The sequence below is a fragment of the Ovis aries genome, chromosome 9 (genome assembly GCF_016772045.2).
Source record: "Ovis aries strain OAR_USU_Benz2616 breed Rambouillet chromosome 9, ARS-UI_Ramb_v3.0, whole genome shotgun sequence".
Classification (NCBI taxonomy): domain Eukaryota; kingdom Metazoa; phylum Chordata; class Mammalia; order Artiodactyla; family Bovidae; genus Ovis; species Ovis aries.
Genome location: NC_056062.1, coordinates 87,035,992 through 87,052,692, shown reverse-complemented (window position 1 = coordinate 87,052,692; position 16,701 = coordinate 87,035,992). Strand labels below are relative to the sequence as shown.

Genomic DNA, 16,701 nt, shown 5'->3' with positions numbered 1-16,701 from the left:
CATTTCACCAATTAGAGCATTTAAAAAAATAGCATTGTGTTTAAAGTGGAAAATAAAATTTCACTTTATAATATTCATTTTTCAGTTTTCAAAGTTAAGTGAAAAATTCTTATTGAATTAAACAGTGTTTACACCCTAATTTCATGAAGAAAATGACAATAAAATAAGCACTGATATATGGCAAAAACCATCACAATATTATAATTATTCTCCAATTAAAATAAATAACTATTTTTTTAAAAAAGCATTGATGATAATGCACATTGGATTTTTTAAAGAAAGCCTTACAAAAATTTCTAAAAACTAATGAAATACCTTTAAATATAAAAAATACCTAGTGTATTTTAAGATATGTATTATATTTTTCATATTTGTTCCTATCAGAAATGTTTCCTAAAATAACCAGAAATGAGGGTAATGAAAGAGTACTTAGACTTCTTTCATAAATTTTACTCACCTCTCCTTTCTCTTCACCCTGCAAGTGCTGCAAGCCCTCCTACAAATTCCTGGAGTGCAAAGCTGAGTCTGGCACTTTTTGATTCCGTATGCTTTTTTTGCACTAAAAATCAACAAAGGTAGGGGTTTATCATCTCCTGCATAAATCAGTGGTGTGATTTGGTATTGTGACTAGGGAGTAGTCCAGCTCTCTTGAAAAATTAAGAAAAGGAAGTATTTTTTTTTTCTTATCTCTCAACCTGGAAAGGGAAGACGCAAGTTCAAACTAAATGGAAACACTAAGTCTCTTAAACCAACAGTAGCGAAGTATCTGTGGCTTCATTGGAGAAGAAAAAGAGTATTTTTGTTAAAGCAATGGCCAATTCAAGAGATCATATGGTGATATTTTCCATTCCTTGTCATGGATATTACCTAGTTTTAAACCCATATTTCTTGACCATTGAGTAGAGTAGGGTACCTGAACTGAAGGAGGAATCTTCAAGAGAAAGAGAAAGTATCATTCTCTCCTTGGTTTTTTATTTCTTAAGCATCAAGCCCAGGTAGACTCAAATAAAATTTAGGCAACCCCTCATTGGAGAAGTCAAATACACGTGGCACTGTAGAAAAAGCATTTGGATATAGAGTAGGGGAGACCTCTCAATGAGAAGAAGGCAAAGTTACTGAAACATAAATAAAAATTTAACTAGTAGATTATTAAATTGTAAGAAAAGATATCCCCATTTTAAATATTTCAGTCATGGACCAGAGAACCCTAGCTTTGAAAGCTGTTGTTGTTTAGTGACTCTTTGGCAAGCCCACGAACTACAGCCCGCCAAGTTCCTCTGTCCATAGGATTCTCCAGGCAAGAGTACTTGAGTGGGTTGCCATTTCCTTCTCTAGGATGTTTGGATGGGTGTGTGTGCTAGGTTGCTTCAGTCGTGTCCAACTCTTTGTGACCCTATGGACTGTAGCCCACCGGGCTCCTCTGTCCATGGGATTCTCTAGGGAAGAACACTGGAGTGGGTTGCCATCCCCTTCTCCAGGGGATCTTCCCAACTCAGGGATCAAACCCAGGTCTCCTGCACTGCAAGCAGATTCTTTACCATCTGAGCTACCAGGAAAGCCCAAAAACATAGAAAACAAGAAACCTAAATATATTTAGCATGCAAATTTAGTTAGTTACACTGAACATTCTATTTAGCATAGAGAATGCAAAAAAAAAAAGGATGGTCTGCTTTTAAAGTCTTCCTTTGAAGCTTTAAATGGCAGCCCGACATCACACACACACACACACACACACACACACACACACACACACACAACACAATAATACTACAGCAGATCAATGAGAAAGGCCAGTTCATTTTATACAGAGATTCATGTCTTGTGTTGCCAGAAGTCCCATGGTAATTTTGGAAATTAATGCTGTATTCCTAGAACAAGGAACCAACATTCCGACACCAGGAAAGTACGAACAATGCATGCAGATCTGAAACATGAGCCTAAAGGAAGCTTGAAATACTCAGCGGGTAACAGAGTTAGTCATGGGTCAGGAAGTGTGGTTTAAGTCTCAAAAAGAAAAAGAATGGGGAAAAATAGGAAAAACAGCAACAACGACAACTAAAAACCCTTCCCCTTCCTTCAATCCTAAAGGCAATAAATGGAACAATGATTAAAATGATGATAATAAATCACATCACGTTCACCTGGATAGTGGCAGATGATGTGGTATTAAAAGTTACTAAGGTACCTGCAGAGCAACCACAGTGCAAATCATTAAGTAACAGGAAATGTTTCAACTGGCCCAACCCTCAGGAAAGACTGTCTTTCAGCCTACAGTCACTGTGCCTTGCTCACGCAGTGCACGCTGAACAACTCACTCTCCAGGCCATTTGTGTCCACTTTCGGCTCGGGGAGCTGGGCCCAGCCTTTAGATGCACATGCAGAAACTTACACGAGCCCCCAGCAGAACAGACGATGGATCTGCAGTGTGACATTTGTATTTGTGACCCATGTAACAGCTGCATTTACACACTGCATGAGGCTACCGTCCACCAGCACGAGGCCCAGCCTCCCTGAAGGCAAAAATGGACATCACGCGAACCACACAGAGCCCACCCTTGAAACTACTTCCTCTCTAACATCAGGAAGACCCATGAGAGAGGTCACCAGAGCCGGTGCTTGATGGCCAGCATACACATCTATGCTGTCTGCCCAAATAGTAGGTAAGATTTTCAATCTCTACAGGACTGGTTTCACAAACCATTTTTCTTCTAGCTTTCAAACTGTCAGGGATCCTGCAAAACAAACTGATAGGCTGATGTTTTGCTGCTAAGTGAACCACTTTTGCAGCTCTATTTTAGTGTCAACAAGCTTGCAGGGAAGGTTAAGCTGGCTAACAGGTGCTACCAGTCACACCCACAAGCCAGTGCAGGTGACTGACCTCAGTGTGGCAGGACTCACCAAACGGAATGAATCCACATGAAGAGCACACCATGATCAAGAACATACAGCATGATGAAAGCTGTCAGGAATTTCAGCTATTAATTGTCTAGACAATTCTCTGAGGCAGAAAGCTGATGGGGCAAAGCCTTCTGACCATAACCATACACCAATAATAACAGCAATAAAAATAAAGATATCCCAGAGAACTTGTTAAAAGGCACAGTGCCATTCTTAAATTCACATTTCTAATATAAAAGTACTATGTTCTTCCAGGAACTTACCAAATACTCATAAACCATGGATATACTATTGCCTTTTAATTCATGTACTAAAATCCAGGTTACTAATTATATTGTCACCCTGCTTATGTAACTTTTATGCAGAGTACATCATGAGAAACATTGGGCTAGAAGAAGCACAAGCTGGAATCAAGGTTGTGGGAGAAATATCAATAACCTCAGATATGCAGATGAAACCACCCTTATGGCAGAAAGTGAAGAGGAACTAAAAAGCCTCTTGATGAAAGTGAAAGAAGAGAATGAAAAAGTTGGCTTAAGGCTCAAATTCAGAAAACGAAGATCATGGCATTCGGTCCCATCACTTCATGGCAAATAGATGGGGAAACAGTGGAAAGAGTGTCAGACTTTATTTTGGGAGGCTTCAAAATCACTGCAGATGGTGATTGCAGCCATGAAATTAAAAGACGCTTACTCCTTGGGAGGAAAGTTATGACCAACCTGGATAGCATATTAAAAAGCAGAGACATAACTTTGCCAACAAATGTCCATCTAGTCAAGGCTATGGTTTTTCCAGTAGTCATGTATGGATGTGAGAGCTGGACTATGAAGAAAGCTAAGCACCAAAGAATTGATGCTTTTGAACTGTGGTGCTGGAGAAGACTCTTGAGAATCCCTTGGACTGCAAGGAGATCCAACCAGTCCATCCTAAAAGAGATTAGTCCTGGTTGTTCATTGGAAGGACTGATGTTGAAGCTGAAACTCCAATACTTTGGCCACCTCATGAGAAGAGTTGACTCACTGGGAAAGACCCTGATGTTGGAAGGGATTGGGGGCAGGAGGAGAAGGGGATGACAGAGGATGAGATGGCTGGATGGCATCACTGACTCGATGGACATGAGTCTGAGTGAACTCCAGGAGATGGTGATAGACAGGGAGGCCTGGTGTGCTGCGATTCATGGGGTCGCAAAGAGTCGGACACGACTGAGCGACTAAACTGAACTGAATTTGTACAAATAATGGACCATATGCATCATCCAAAATACATCTGCATTACCCAGTGTGGACCGAGAACCTGGGTTTTGCTTTAGAAAAGTATTTATAATAAAAAATGGACAAAGCTTAGAATGAAAGGTAGAATTTTAACCAGATTTCAAATTGTTTTGTAAATTCTAATGTGGGTCATTAACTGTTGACAAGTAATTCACGCCTGAATTTAGCTTTAAGCCTCCAGATTTAAATAATGCTCCGGACTTCTGAATTTTAAAACAAGCTGAATGTCCCCATGTGCTTCCTGTGCCCAAATTTAATTTTAAATAAACAGCAGTAACACATTAAATATAAATGACTTGGGTCAAACACTTCTGGAGAAAATTATTTAACTCCCACTCCAACCACAAACAAAAGACTGCCAATGAATTGTGTGTGTGTATACATAAATATAACATGTATATGTGTATATACACACTAATGTAGATAGGTAGGTAGGTAGACACACATATATATATACCTCAAATAAACGGCAGTAATGAAAGGGTTAACGGCTAGGCCGATCTCCCAAGAGAGGCCAGAGGTCCCCAAGCCCAGAAGGAGACAAATGGCAAACAGCAGACATTTTTTTTTTTTCTACATTCCTTTGCTCTTGCTTTAGCCACTGTGGGAAGCGCCTTTAATTCTGTGTTGCTATGACAACAGTTCGTTCTGCCTGAAAGTAACTTTTTTCCAACCTTGAGCTGCTAATTGCCCAACCAAGCAATGCATCTTACTCAGGGATATGTTATTTCTTAAGGTATGTTAATGAGACTATGTGTCTTGTTTGGAGGTCTGTTTTCCTTCAAGACTTATACATCTCTCCCAGAGACTTCTGGTCCAGAGATGAGTCCCCTTATGCAAATATATATGTTGTGGGGTGCAACTCTCTCAGCCTTGAGGTGTTTCTTTCACCTATGATCAATGAGCAATAAGACGCCTTGCTAAAAACTGGCAAACGGGTACTCTGCTGCCCCCTTCTGATGTCTGTGTCAGAAGATTGCTCTATCTTTTTTATACTTTAATAAAACTTTGCTACACAAAAGTTCCAAGTGGTCAAGCCAGGTCGCTGGCCCCAAATTGAAATCCTCTCCACTGGAAACCAAGAATTCCCTGCCTCCGGCATCATTTGTAGCTCATAGCCACAACCTTTCAATAACAAAAATACAAAATTATGCTTGCATTATGGCAGCAGAATAAGAGTTTTAAGAAGGAAGGGGAATGTAGGTAAAATCTATTACAATTTTAAATGACTATGATACTAGCTTAACTTTTACCAGTGTGTTAGTTGCTCGGTTGAGTCTAACTTTTTGCAATGCATGGACTCTGACCCACCAGGCTTCTCTGTCCATGGAATTCTCCAGCAAGAATACTGGAGTCAGTAGCCATTCCCTTCTGCAGGGGATCTTGCCAACACAGGGATTGAACCCATGTCTCCTGCACTGCAGGCAGATTCTTACTGTCTGAGCCACCAGGGAATCCTCAGCTTTTACCAGCTGCTGCTGCTAAGTCACTTCAGTCGTGTCCGACTCTGTGCGACCCCAGAGACGGCAACCTACCAGGCTCCCCCATCCCTGGGATTCTCCAGGCAAGAACACTGGAGTGGGTTGTCATTTCCTTCTCCAATGCATGAAAATGAAAAGTGAAAGTGAAGTCGCTCAGTCGTGTCTGACCCTCAGCGACCCCATGGACTGCAGTCTTCCAGGCTCCTCCATCCATGGGATATTCCAGGCAAGAGTACTGGAGTGGGGTGCCATTGCCTTTCCACAGTTTTTACCAGACTTGCCTGTAACTCCCTTCCAAACAAACAGATTCTTTTTATTTTTTTTATATTTTTTTAATTTTTATTTTTACTTTAGTTTACCTTACAATACTGTATTGGTTTTGCCATACATTGACATGAATCCACAAAGGGTGTACATGCGTTCCCAAACATGAACCCCCTCCCACGTCCCTCCCAATAACATCTCGCTGGGTCATCACCATGCACCAGCCGCAAGCATGCTGTATCCTGCGTCGGACATAGACTGGAGATTTGATTCTTACATGATAGTATACATGTTACAATGCCATTCTCTCGAATCATCCCACCTTCTCCCTCTCCCTCTGAGTCCAAAAGTCCATTTTACACATCTGTGTCTCTTTTGCTGTCTTGCATACAGGGTCGTCATTGCCATCTTTCTAAATTCCATATATATGTGTTAGTATACTGTATTGGTGTTTTTCTTTCTGGCTTACTTCACTCTGTATAATCGGCTCCAGTTTCATCCATCTCATCAGAACTGATTCAAATGAATTCTTTTTAACGGCTGAGTAATACTCCATTGTGTATATGAACCACAGCTTTCTTATCCATTCATCTGCTGATGGACATCTAGGTTGTTTCCATGTCCTGGCTATTATAAACAGTGCTGCGATGAACATTGGGGTACATGTGTCTCTTTCAATTCTGGTTTCCTCAGTGTGTATGCCCAGCGGTGGGATTGCTGGGTCATAAGGTAGTTCTATTTGCAATTTTTTAAGGAATCTCCACACTGTTCTCCATAGTGGCTGTACTAGTTTGCATTCCCACCAACAGTGTAGGAGGGTTCCCTTTTCTCCACACCCTCTCCAGCATTTATTGCTTGCAGATTTTTGGATCGCAGACATTCTGACTGGTGTAAAGTGGTACCTCATTGTGGTTTTGATTTGCATTTCTCTAATAATGAGTGATGTTGAGCATCTTTTCATGTGTTTGTTAGCCATCCATATGTCTTCTTTGGAGAAATGTCTATTTAGTACTTTGGCCCATTCTTTGATTGGGTCGTTTATTTTTCTGGAATTGAGCTTCAGGAGTTACTTGTATATTTTTGAGATTAATTCTTTGTCGGTGTCTTCATTTGCTATTATTTTCTCCCATTCAGAAGGCTGTCTTTTCACCTTGCTCATAGTTTCCTTTGTTGTGCAGAAGCTTTTAATTTTAATCAGATCCCATTTGTTTATTTTTGCTTTTATTTCCAGAATTCTGGGAGGTGGATCATAGAGGATCCTGCTGTGATTTATGTTGGAGAGTGTTTTGCCTATATTCTCCTCTAGGAGTTTTATAGTGTCATTTAGATCTTTAATCCATTTTGAGTTTATTTTTGTGTGCGGTGTTAGAAAGTGATCTAGTTTCATTCTTTTACAAGTGGTTGACCAGTTTTCCCAGCACCACTTGTTAAAGAGATTTTCTTTAGTCCATTGTATATTCTTGCCTTCTTTGTCAAAGATAAGGTGCCCATATGTGTGTGGATTTATCCCTGGGCTTTCTATTTTGTTCCATTGATCTATATGTCTGTCTTTGTGCCAGTACCATACTGTCTTGATGACTGTGGCTTTGTAGTAGAGCCTGAAGTCAGGCAAGTTGATTCCTCCAGTTCCATTCTTCTTTCTCAAGATTGCTTTGGCTATTCGAGGTTTTTTGTATTTCCATACAAATCTTGAAATTATTTGTTCTAGTTCTGTGAAAAATATGGCTGGTAGATTGATAGGGATTGCATTGAATTTGTAAATTGCTTTGGGTAGTATACTCATTTTCACTATATTGATTCTTCCGATCCATGAACATGGTATATTTCTCCATCTATTAGTGTCCTCTTTGATTTCTTTCATCAGTGTTTTATAGTTTTCTATATATAGGTCTTTAGTTTCTTTAGGTAGATATATTCCTAAGTATTTTATTCTTTTCGTTGCAATGGTGAATGGAATTGTTTCCTTAATTTCTTTTTCTACTTTCTCATTATTAGTGTATAGGAATGCAAGGGATTTCTGTGTGTTGATTTTATATCCTGCAACTTTACTATATTCATTGATTAGCTCTAGTAATTTTCTGGTGGAGTCTTTAGGGTTTTCTATGCAGAGGATCATGTCATCTGCAAACAGTGAGAGTTTTACTTCTTCTTTTCCAGTTTGGATTCCTTTTATTTCTTTTTCTGCTCTGATTGCTTTGGCCAAAACTTCCAGAACTATGTTGAATAGTAGCGGTGAAAGTGGGCACCCTTGTCTTGTTCCTGACTTTAGGGGAAATGCTTTCAATTTTTCACCATTGAGGATAATGTTTGCTGTGGGTTTGTCATATATAGCTTTTATTATGTTGAGGTATGTTCCTTCTATTACTGCTTTCTGGAGAGTTTTTATCATAAATGGTTGTTGAATTTTGTCAAAGGCCTTCTCTGCATCTATTGAGATAATCATATGGCTTTTATTTTTCAATTTGTTAATGTGGTGAATTACATTGATTGATTTGCAGATATTGAAGAATCCTTGCATCCCTGGGATAAAGCCCACTTGGTCATGGTGTATGATCTTTTTAATGTGTTGTTGGATTCTGATTGCTAGAATTTTGTTAAGGATTTTTGCATCTATGTTCATCAGTGATATTGGCCTGTAGTTTTCTTTTTTTGTGACATCTTTGTCAGGTCTTGGTATTAGGGTGATTGTGGCCTCATAGAATGAGTTCGGAAGTTTACCTTCCTCTGCAATTTTCTGGAAGAGTTTGAGTAGGATAGGTGTTAGCTCTTCTCTAAGTTTTTGGTAGAATTCAGCTGTGAAGCCGTCTGGACCTGGGCTTTTGTTTGCTGGAAGGTTTCTGATTACAGTTTCAATTTCCGTGCTTGTGATGGGTCTGTTAAGATTTTCTATTTCTTCCTGGTTCAGTTTTGGAAAATTGTACTTTTCTAAGAATTTGTCCATTTTATTGGCATATAACTGCTGATAGTAGTCTCTTATGATCCTTTGTATTTTTGTGTTGTCTGTTGTGATCTTTCCATTTTCATTTCTAATTTTATTGGTTTGATTTTTCTCTTTTTGCTTCTTGATGAGTCTGGCTAATGGTTTGTCAATTTTATTTATCCTTTCAAAGAACCAGCTTTTGGCTTTGTTGATTTTTGCTATGGTCTCTTTTGTTTCTTTTGCATTTATTTCTGCCCTAATTTTTAAGATTTCTTTCCTTCTACTAATTCTGGGGTTCTCCAATTCTTCTTTTTCTAATTGCTTTAGGTGTAGAGTTAGGTTACTTATTTGACTCTTTTCTTGTTTCTTGAGGTATGCCTGTATTGCTATGAACTTTCCTCTTAGCACTGCTTTTATAGTGTCCCACAGGTTTTGGGTTGTTGTGTTTTCATTTTCATTAGTTTCTATCCATATTTTGATTTCTTTTTTGATTTCTTCTATGATTTGTTGGTTATTCAGAAGTGTGTTGTTCAACCTCCATATGTTGGAATTTTTAATAGTTTTTCTCCTGTAATTGAGATCTAATCTTAACGCATTATGGTCAGAAAAGATGCTTGGAATGATTTTGATTTTTTGAATTTATCAAGTTTAGATTTATGGCCCAGGATGTGATCTATCCTGGAGGATGTTCCATGAGCACTTGAGAAAAGGTGAAATTCATTGTTTTGGGGTGAAATGTCCTATAGATATCAATTAGGTCTAACTGGTCTAGTGTATCATTTAAAGTTTGCGTTTCTGTGTTGATTTTCTGTTTAGTTGATCTGTCCATAGGTGTGAGTGGGGTGTTAAAGTCTCCCACTATTATTGTATTATTGTTGATTTCCCCTTTCATACTTGTTAGCATTTGTCTTACATATTGCGGTGCTCCTATATTGGGTGCATATATATTTATAATTGTTATATCTTCTTCTTGGATTGATCCTTTGATCATTATGTAGTGGCCTTCTTTGTCTCTTTTCACAGCCTTTGTTTTAAAGTCTATTTTATCGGATATGAGTATTGCCACTCCTGCTTTCTTTTGGTCTCTATTGGCATGGTGTATCTTTTTCCAACCCTTCACTTTCAGTCTGTATGTGTCCCTTGTTTTGAGGTGGGTCTCTTGTAAGCAGCATATAGAGGGGTCTTGTTTTTGTATCCATTTGGCCAGTCTTTGCCTTTTGGTTGGGGCGTTCAACCCATTTATGTTTAAGGTGATTATTGATAAGTATGATCCCGTTGCCATTTACTTTATTGTTTGGGGTTTGGGTTTATACACCCTTTTGGTGTTTCCTGTCTAGAGAATATCCTTTAGCATCTGTTGGAGAGCTGGTTTGGTGGTGCTGAATTCTCTCAGCTTTTGCTTGTCTGTAAAGCTTTTGATTTCTCCTTCATATTTGAATGAGATCCTTGCTGGGTACAGGAATCTGGGCTGTAGGTTATTTTCTTTCATCACTTTAAGTATGTCTTGCCATTCCCTCCTGGCCTGAAGAGTTTCTATTGAAAGATAAGCTATTATCCTTATGGGAATCCCCTTGTGTGTTATTTGTTGTTTTTCCCTTGCTGTTTTTAATATTTGTTCTTTGTGTTTGATCTTTGTTAATTTGATGAATATGTGTCTTTGGGTGTTTCACCTTGGGTTTATCCTGTTTGGAACTCTCTGTGTTTCTTGGTCTTGGGTGATTATTTCCTTCCCCATTTTAGGGAAGTTTTCAACTATCATCTCCTCAAGGATTTTCTCATGGTCTTTCTTTTTGTCTTCTTCTTCTGGGACTCCTATAATTCGAATGTTGGAGTGTTTCATATTGTCCTGGAGGTCTCTGAGATTGTCCTCATTTCTTTTAATTCGTTTTTCTTGTTTCCTCTCTGATTCATTTATTTCTGCCATTCTATCTTCTATTTCACTAATCCTATCTTCTGCCTCCGTTATTCTGCTATTTGTTGCCTCCAGAGTGTTTCTGATCTCATTTATTGCGTTATTCATTATATATTGACTCTTTTTTATTTCTTCTAGGTCCTTGTTAAACCTTTCTTGCATCTTCTCAATCCTTGTCTCTAGGCTATTTATCTGTGATTCCATTTTGATTTCAAGAATTTGGATCATTTTCACTATCAATATTTGGAATTCTTTCTCAGGTAGATTCCCTACCTCTTCCTCTTTTGTTTGGTTTGGTGGGCAACTCTCCTGTTCCTTTACCTGCTGAGTATTCCTCTGTCTCTTCATCTTGATTATATTGCTGCGTTTGGGTTGGCCTTTTTATATTCTGGTAATTTGTGGAGTTCTCTTTATTGTGGAGCTTCCTCACTGTGGGTGGGGTTGTATCAGTGGCTTGTCTAGGTTTCCTGGTTAGGGAGGCTTGTGTTGGAGTTCTGGTGGGTGGAGCTGGGTTTCTTCTCTCTGGAGTGCAGTGGAGTGACCAGTTATGGGTTATGAGACGTCAAAGGTTTTGGAGTAACTTTGAGCTGCCTGTATATTGAAGCTCAGGGGAGTGTTCCTGTGTTGCTGGAGAATTTGTGTGGTATGTCTTGTTCTGGAACTTGTTGGTCCTTGGGTGGAGCTTGGTTTCAGTGTAGGTATGGAAGCATTTGATGAGCTCCTATTGCTTAATGTTCCCTGAATTCAGGAGTGTTCCGATGTTTTCAGGCTTCGGACTTAAGCCTCCTGCTTCTTATTTTTACAGTAGCCTCAGGACTTCTCCATCTATACAGCACCGATGATAAAACATCTAGGTTAAAGATGAAAAGTTTCTCCACATTGAGGGACACACAGAGAGGTTCACTGTTTTTGAAGACAATGGTCTGCTTTTCTGGTTGCCTGATGTCCTCTGCCAGCCTACAGAAGTTGTTTTGTGGAGTTTGCTCAGCGTTGAAATGTCCTTTTGAGGAATTTGTGAGGGAGAAAGTGGACTTCCCGTCCTAGTCCTCTGCCATCTTAGGACCGCCCTCCCGACAGATTCCTTTTAATAGGAAGGAGTTCCTTACACAAAATGTGTTGTGGTCACATAAATCTGTACTATTCAGAACAAAACCAGTTCTGCTGGCAGATATCCATGTTCTTAGGGACATTTAAGTTTTCATTAAACTGGAAAGCAATCAAGTCTTTATGTCTACAAATATACGTTTAATAGTTCCGCAAATTTGGCAAAGTTCATGACATCAGGCTGTTTTCACCAGATCGTAGGCAAAAATATGGAAGTCATCATCAAACAATGAACTAGACAGATGGTATGGCTCCTACTTGATGAATGACCGTGCCAGTCCTTTCACAGCCATCTTCTTTGGCCTATTCCATTTGTTTGCCTACCAGGCTGTCTGCATCTTCCTCCAGTCCCCTTTCTGCTGGAGGTGAATCATTAGAATCAGACATAATGTGAAGGTTGTCTTCTTTATAATCATCTAAGAGCTGGTACATGTACAAGACAGGATATTTTTCTAGATGATGGAAAGCCATGTGTTCATTATAGGGGTGCTTGCTAAGACCATTCCCCTCCACTCATCTTTAGAACCATCCTCAGTCTCAAACATCTGCTCCCCTGCTTTGCCAATGGTGTCGGCTAGGTATGCATAACGGATTTGAAATGTTACAAATGTCCTCCCTATCAGACAGGACTTTAAGTGCAGAAACTCATCTTTATTAAGTTCTAGTACCTAAACAAGTCAAATCCATCATATTTTATAAGATACAAAGAAGGACTGAAAGGCACCCGGTCCAGAATGGCTCCTTTCTACTGGGTGATGAAGCCATTGACTCTGTCCTCCTATGCTGAATCCTACAGCCTACACTGTTCCACTGGGGCTGGGAAACAGGTTGGCTATGCCACACACCACTCAGTTGTTTTCTGTGAGATGTCCATTTCTTCAACATACTTGCTGATACTCCCACATGGCCTGCATCAGCTCTGGACCGCTGGCCATGGGTCTTCCAAAACGGGGACTGCATTCATCTGCAGTTAAGTGAGTAGCAGAACTGCTGGACTAGGGTGAAAATTCAGTTCAGTACAGTTCAGTTGCTCAGTCGTGTCCGACTCTTTGCGACCCCATGAATCACAGCACGCCAGGTCTCCCTGTCCATCACCAACTCCCAGAGTTCACTCAGACTCATGACCATCGAGTCAGTGATGCCATCCAGCCATCTCATCCTCTGTCATCCCCTTCTCCTCCTGCTCCCAATCCCTCCCAGCATCGCAGTCTTTTCCAATGAGTCAACTCTTCGCATGAGGTGGCCAAAGTACTGGAGTTTCAGCTTTAGCATCATTCCTTCCAAAGAAATCCCAGGGCTGATCCCCTTCAGAATGGACTGGTTGGATCTCCTTGCAGTCCAAGGGACTCTCAAGAGTCTTCTCCAACACCACAGTTCAAAAGCATCAATTCTTTGGTGCTCAGCTTTCTTCACAGTCGAACTCTCACATCCATACATGACCACAGGAAAAACCATAGCCTTGACTAGACGGACCTTGGTGGGCAAAGTAATGCCACTGCTTTTTAATATGCTGTCTAGTTTGGTCATAACTTTCCTTCCAAGGAGTAAGCGTCTTTTAATTTCATGGCTGAAGTCATCATCTGCGGTGATTTTGGAGCCCCCAAAAATAAAGTCAGCTACTGTTTCCACTGTTTCCCCACCTGTTACCCATGACGTGATGGGACCGGATGCCATGATCTTCATTTTCTGAATGTCGAGCTTTAAGCCAACTTTTTCACTCTCCTCTTTCACTTTCATCAAGAGGCTTTTTAGTTCCTCTTCACTTTCTGCCATAAGGGTGGTGTCATCTGCATATCTGAGGTTATTGATATTTCTCCTGGCAATCTTGATGCCACCTTGTGCTTCTTCCAGCCCAGCGTTTCTCATGATGTGTTCTGCATAGAAGTTAAATAAGCAGGGTGACAATATACAGCCTTGATGTACTCCTTTTCCTATTTAGAACCAGACTGTTGTTCCGTGTCCAGTTCTAACTGTTGCTTCCTGACCTGCATACAGGTTTCTCAAGAGGCAGGTCAGGTGGTCTAGTATTCTCATCTCTTTCAGAATTTTCCACAGTTTATTGTGATCCACACAGTTAAAGGCTTTGGCATAGTCAATAAAGCAGAAGCAGATATTTTTCTAGAACTATCTTGCTTTTTCCATGATCAAGCAGATGTTGGTAATTTGATCTCTGGTTCCTCTGCCTTTTCTAAAACCAGCTTGAACATCTGGAAGTTCACAGTTCACATACTGCTGAAGCCTCACTTGGAGAATTTTGAGCATTACTTTACTAGCATTTTAGATGAGTGCATTGTGAAATAGTTTGAGCATTCTTTGGAATTGCCTTTCTTTGTGATTGGGATGAAAACTGACCTTTTCCAGTCCTGTGGCCACTGCTGAATTTTTGAAATTTGTTGACATATTGAGTGCAGCACATTCTTAGCATCATCTTTCAGGATTTAAAATAGCTCAACTGGAATTCCATCACCTCCACTGGCTTTGTTCATAGTGATGCTTTCTAAGGCCTACTTGACTTCACATTCCAGGATGTCTGGCTCTAGGTGAGTGATCATACCATCATGATTATCTTGGTTGTGAAGATCTTTTTTGTACAGTTCTTCCGTGTATTCTTGCCACCACTTCTTAATATCTTCTGCCTCTGTTAGGTCCAGACCATTTCTGCCCTTTATCGAGCCCATCTTTGCATGAAATGTTCCCTTAGTATCTCTAATTTTCTTTAAGAGATCTCTAGTCTTTCCCATTCTGTTCTTTTCCTCTATTTCTTTGCACTGTTCGCTGAGGAAGGCTTTCTTATCTCTCCTTGCTATTCTTTGGAACTCTGCATTCAGATGCTTATATCTTTCCTTTTCTCCTTGGCTTTTCGCTTCTCTTCTTTTCACAGCTATTTGTAAGGCCTCTCCAGACAGCCATTTAGCTGTTTTGCATTTCTTTTCCATGGGGATGGTCTTGATCCCTGTCTCCTCTACAATGTCATGAACCTCATTCCATAGTTCATCAGGCACTCTATCTATCAGATCTGGTTCCTTAAATCTATTTCTCACTTCCACTGTATAATCATAAGGGATTTGATTTAGGTCATTCCTGAATGATCTAGTGCTTTCCCCTACTTTCTTCAATTTCAGTCTGAATTTGGCAATAAGGAGTTCATGATCTGAGCCACAGTCAACTCCCGGTCTTGTTTTTGCTGACTGTATAGAGCTTCTCCATCTTTGGATGCAAAGAATATAATCAGTCTGATTTTGGTGTTGACCATCTGGTGATGTCCATGTGTAGAGTCTTCTCTTGTGTTGTTGGAAGAGGGTGTTTGCTATGAGCAGTGCATTTCCTTGGCAAAACTCTATTAGTCTTTGCCCTGCTTCATTCGCATTTCAAGGCCAAATTTGCCTATTACTCTGGGTGTTTCTTGACTTCCTACTTTTGCATTCCAGTCCCCTATAACGAAAAGGACATCTTTTTTGGGTGTTAGTTCTAAAAGGTCTTGTAGGTCTTCATAGAACCATTCAACTTCAGCTTCTTCAGTGTTATTGGTTGGGGCATAGATTTGGATTACCATGATATTGAACGGTTTGCCTTGGGAACAAACAGAGATCATTCTGTCATTTTTGAGATTGCATCCAAGTACTGCTTTCGGAATCTTTTGTTAACCATGATGGCTACTCCATTTCCTCTAAGGGGTTCCTGCGTGCAGTAGTAGATATATGGTCTTTGACTGTGTGGATCAAAATAAACTGTGGAAAATTCTGAAAGAGATGAGAATACCAGATCACCTGACCTGCCTCTTGAGAAACCTGTATACAGGTCAGGAGGCACCAGTTAGAACTGGACATGGAACAACAGACTGGTTCCAAATAGGAAAAGGAGTACGTCAAGGCTGTATATTGTCACCCTGCTTATTTAACTTCTATGCAGAGTACATCATAACAAACGCTGGGCTGGAAGAAGCACAGGCTGGCATCAAGATTGCCAGGAGAAATATCAATAACCTCAGATATGCAGATGACACCACTCTTATGGCAGAAGGTAAAGAGGAACTAAAAAGCCTCTTGATGAAAATGAAAGTGGAGAGTGAAAAAGTTGGCTTAAAGCTCAACATTCAGAAAATGAAGATCACGGCATCCAGCCCCATCACTTCATGGGAAATAGGTGGGGAAACAGTGGAAACCGTGGCTGACTTTATTTTGGGGGCTCCAAAATCACTGCAGATGGTGATTGCAGCCATGAAATTAAAGGACGCTTACTCCTTGGAAGGAAAGTTATGACCAACCTAGACAGCATATTGAAAAGCAGAGACATTACTTTGCCAACCATGGTACATCTAGTCAAGGCTATGGTTTTTCCTGTGGTCATGTATGGATGTGAGTTGGACTGTGAAGAAAGCTGAGTGCTGAAGAATTGATGGTTTTGAACTGTGGTGTCGGAGAAGACTCTTGAGAGTCCTTGGACTGCAAGGAGATCCAACCAGTCCATTCTGAAGGGGATCAGCCCTGGGATTTCTTTGGAAGGAATGATGCTAAAGCTGAAACTCCAGTACTTTGGCCACCTCATGTGAAGAGTTGACTCATTGGAAAAGACTGTGATGCTGGGGAGGGATTGGGAGCAGGAGGAGAAGGGGATGACAGAGGATGAGATGGCTGGATATCATCACTGACTCGATGGTCATGAGTCTGAGTGAACTCTGGGAGTTGGTGATGGACAGGGAGACCTGGCCTGCTGTGATTCATGGGGTTGCAAAGAGTCGGACACGACTGAGCAACTGAACTGAACGGAGTTAAATTCACCCATTCCATTCCATTTTAGTTCGCTGATTCCTAGAATGTCGACGTTCACTCTTGCCATCACCTGTTTGACCAC

The 16,701-nt window shown here is 40.4% G+C and overlaps 1 pseudogene; it reads right to left on the bottom strand.

The window, feature by feature from the left end:
* Nucleotides 1–12,026: 12,026 nt before the first annotated feature.
* LOC101108115 (spindlin-1-like) lies at nt 12,027–12,810 on the bottom strand (annotated as a pseudogene).
* Nucleotides 12,811–16,701: the final 3,891 nt, after the last annotated feature.